Source organism: Micropterus dolomieu, unplaced genomic scaffold (genome assembly GCF_021292245.1).
Source record: "Micropterus dolomieu isolate WLL.071019.BEF.003 ecotype Adirondacks unplaced genomic scaffold, ASM2129224v1 contig_13284, whole genome shotgun sequence".
In the NCBI taxonomy this organism is placed as follows: Eukaryota; Metazoa; Chordata; class Actinopteri; order Centrarchiformes; family Centrarchidae; genus Micropterus; species Micropterus dolomieu.
In genome coordinates this window covers 530-4,604 of record NW_025742270.1, presented here as the reverse complement: position 1 = coordinate 4,604, position 4,075 = coordinate 530, and the positions used below count along the sequence as shown (strand labels likewise).

The 4,075-nt window shown below is 37.7% G+C and overlaps 1 long non-coding RNA gene across 3 annotated transcripts; it reads right to left on the bottom strand.

The window, feature by feature from the left end:
* Positions 1–191: 191 nt before the first annotated feature.
* LOC123966369 lies at positions 192–3,615 on the bottom strand. Of its 3 annotated transcripts, none has more exons than XR_006823962.1 (4): positions 2,620–3,615; positions 1,280–1,602; positions 1,014–1,111; positions 192–589 (listed from the first exon to the last, which is right to left on the bottom strand). It is a non-coding gene; the product is annotated as an uncharacterized LOC123966369 (long non-coding RNA). The 3 variants fall into 3 exon arrangements; XR_006823963.1 differs by having other exon boundaries at positions 1,014–1,602; positions 2,620–2,748; positions 3,388–3,615; XR_006823961.1 differs by having other exon boundaries at positions 1,014–1,602.
* Positions 3,616–4,075: the final 460 nt, after the last annotated feature.

Below are 4,075 nucleotides of genomic sequence, written 5' to 3'. Positions count from 1 at the left end.
TCTTTACATGGTCATCAGTGAACAGTTTAAGCCTCATTTGTCTTTTTATGAGCCCTTCAGTCGGTGTAGTATTGATAGCGAGCCTACCCTTGTTTCTACAAAGCTTTGTTTTACCATGTCATCCTAAATCCAGGCCAAAGGCAACCTGACACAAACGTGTGTTTCAGTCGGTTCAGGGAAAACACAGCTTGTCATTTATTCCCTGGCTTTTATTTATTTATCCAAAGCTATCCTTCCGGACTCCTGCGATAATATTTATGTTACCCCAAAACACTACACTATACAAGTTGCTACAAAAACTTATCTTATTCCATATTTATATATTTCCACATTTATTTATGTTGACTGTATGTTTGTCTACATGTAGCACCTTATCACCACAGCAAATTCCTCGTATGTGTAAAACACTACTTGACAATAAAGCTCCTTCTAATCCTGAAAACCTTCAGTTCTTGGGGCTGTTTGAACTTCAGCTCTTTAACTGGCTGGCTGGATGCGCACAGTGGGGCTGCTGTGGTGATACTCTTCTTTTAAGAGATGGGGACAGATAGGCTTCCCAGTCATCTGAGTGGTGCCATCCACGTTGTATCTAGTGGATGGAAGAATTTAAAAGAGAAAATAGGGACAGAATTTTAATAGATTACAAAGTACGTCTTTCACAGTGGTGGAAAAAGTAGTCAGACCTTAGGTAAATGTTCCAACACCACACTGTAGAGATATTCTGTATGTCAAAAGTCCTACATTCAAATTTTAAGATGAAAAGTAAAGCTAATTCTAACTACTTTATATTTTGCTGTGTGGCTTTATCTGTGAAAATACTCTAGTTTTTGAATATGTTTTTAATTTATAATCTGCAGAGTAACTAGTCACTAAAGCCATCAAAATAAATGTAGTGGAGTAGTACTTCAAAAAGAAGAGTAATTGGGCGCATGTACTTGGGTACTTTTCACAACTGATTTCTATTGACATAGAAGGCAATATTTGTGCAAGAATGTATATGTCTGATAAAATACCTGATTGTTTGGAGGTCATGCAATGTTGGATCCCCAGCTTTTTCCCAGTTCCCCATCTGGCAGAAGTCCTTGAAGATACGTACCTCACACGGTATGGCCTGGAATTGGAGTTGTTTGACAAAACTTACATTGACAGAGGCTGTTTTCAAGAGGGCTCCCACTTCAAAAAACACCACTGCTTTATGCCTAATGTTGACAGGAACAAGCGTTGGCACATTCAGATTCTTCTCCAATCTACTACAGGGTGACAAATAATGGATGCTGACCTTCTGGATTCATCTGCTCCTGTCCGCCGCCGCTTTACAGTGCTCCCCTCCACCACAGACTTCACAATCATTTCTCCAGTCCAAATTCCCCCAGAAATACTTAGAAATCTTGTTCTTATGATGTGTCTTCTGCTTTTCTGCAGTAGAGTTTAGTGAACCTTTAGCAGGTTGCAGACTGGCATGGTGTACCCATTTGTCTTGCCTCCTTCAATCCAGGCGCCTCATTCTCCTACTTTTCTGGACCTTCACGTTCCAGGTCTCTGGATTTCCCCGTCTTCCAAGACGAGCCTCATCGGTTGAAGAGTCCTCCTCAATTCCTTCTCCTTGTGAATAAGAGAAAACAAAAACAGAAATTCTGTAAATGTTGTCCTCACAGTGTGTCTTAGTGTGGTGTTGTGTCTGTCTGTGCAAAAAGTGTGCTAAACAATAGCAAGCAAACTAGAAAACATTCAGCATTCACTGCATTAACTACATCTTACACACACTTCTACGTGTGCATCAGTATGTTGAAAGGTTTTACTACTTCTCACATTATTGTGATCTGTGATTTGATCTGAGCTACATTTATTTGCGTGAAAAGGTTTTATACAATGTGTTTTCAATTGTTTGTATGGTTGTCATTGGTATAAAACCTCCAGAGGGGCCAAGTGCGTGCACATCCAGTCAAAAGTACTCAAGTGAAAGACAAAAAATATCACTGCAGGACACAAAGGACAAATCTCTGCAGTCCAATGGTGTGCAGACATTTTTCCTGAATTATTTTAATGCCTACATTCAGTGAAATTTTTTGAAAAAAGATTTTTATCATAATTGTTTTTTGACGTTCTACCTGAGATCTGTTAAGTGACCACTGTTTTGCAGGCTCTTGTCATGTACTGACCATAAATAAAAGTTTAAAACCAAAATAAACTATATGTTTTTTTTCAACTTTCAAATCAGAAGCAAAGGTCAGCTTTTAAACTTGACAGAAATAAGAATTTGACCTTTTTCATGATAACTATTGATGCTGAATGATATTAGACTTTTTTTTTTAAATTATAACATTTTGGGCCCCAGCCGATTCTTTCTGAAATACGGAAGAAATAAAACCGAAACCAAAAGTCTTAAACATCTGTTTTTGATTGAGGAAACCAAATATAGATCTTTGAAGCACAGTGAACTGTCCCATCATATTTTACATTGAACCACAAAGCTTTCAAACCCTATACTTGCTACATCAGCATTGAGTTGTAAAGAACAAGTTTACGTTAGCCAATCTACAAAATGACAGATGAGAATGACTCTGAACTAGTACAAACTTGATAAAGTTGTCAAACAATAATCTTAAAGCTATACTTTACCTTAGCAACGGTATCTTCCACGGCGAAAGCTTTTTGCTGTTGTTTCTGCTATTCTTTTATTGCCGGTTGGCAAGCCAGCTTATATGTCTTACAGGCCCCAGGCACAGGGCATGTGGAAAGGTAATAAACCTGTAAAACAGCAGAAATGATGAGGCTGAGGAAACTTGCTGCCATTGGTCTAGACGGTCTTCCCAGAGTTCATTTAATAAATACAGTAATTTTAGTCATTACATGAAGTCTCTTTTTGCACATCACTCAGTAATATTCAACTAAGTAACCAAATTACATAAAGTGAATAAAATGTATCTAGCACACACATCAATTCATCATTTTCCTCATTAAAAGGGAATTTAAAACTCTCGTAGCCTACAGTGAATGTAAACCTTCGAAATATTAACAAAAAAGTATAATAATTAAATATATGAAAAGGGAATTTAAACCTTTTATATTAACAGGGATAAATCTCTCATAGTTCTTACTGACAGAACCGTTCACTGTCCTCAATTTAATAAACGATCCTGGCAAGATAGTGACATTTTTTTGTAAACAAAATACAAATAAAATACTTCATATGTGAAACCAGCGCCCAGCAGCCGTAAACGTTAATGGTGGACATTGACCGAGGATCGGGAGTGCTAGCTAACGTCTAGCACAGTGTAAGAAACCTATGAACAAACTGCATAGTTCATACTAAAAACAACGTAAACACAAGAGATAACGATTGCTATGCTTATTCATCTGTTTTGTGCTTTTATACACCGTACTGACCTGTAAAACAGGAGGATCTCGACGATCTTGCCGGAACGGCAAGACGACAACAGCTACGTCATCAAAACAGTCCCCAACCGGCAGCAGGCAGCGCTCTGCTGCCCCCTACTGTCTGCAGTGGAGTACTTATTTGTAATGTAAAAGCCTTGGAGGACTTGGTCGACTCAACATTACATTTACATGCATGTGGATGGAAGAATTTGAAAGGGGAAAGAGGATTTTAATAGATTACAAAGTATGTCTTCCACAGCAGTCAGACCTTTGGTAACTTAGGTAAAAAAAAAAACACTATAGAAATATTCTGTTGTTTGAGACACTTTCTCAAATAAAGGGAGGGAGGTGCGTGCATCCTGTAGTGGAAGATACATGGTTTGATGGACACTTTTCACATCCAATGGAGATACTTGTTCAATACATAACGTGATAAACCTTTTGAATCATATGTTAAATTAAACCTAAACAATGTGATCACACTTTTTTTTTCTTTTTACAAACTAATATAAACTTTAATTTATTTATCCAACTCTTATGCCACAATATTTCTTGCTTGCTTTTTCCCCCTGTTACCATCCCCATTCCCCCTTAACTGAAATAAAAACTAATGAAAGTACTCTGAAAGTACTCTGGCTGTTAGGGAGAGCTAACCATTTGTAAGAACTGACCTGTAACTTCAGATTAGACTCCAGCA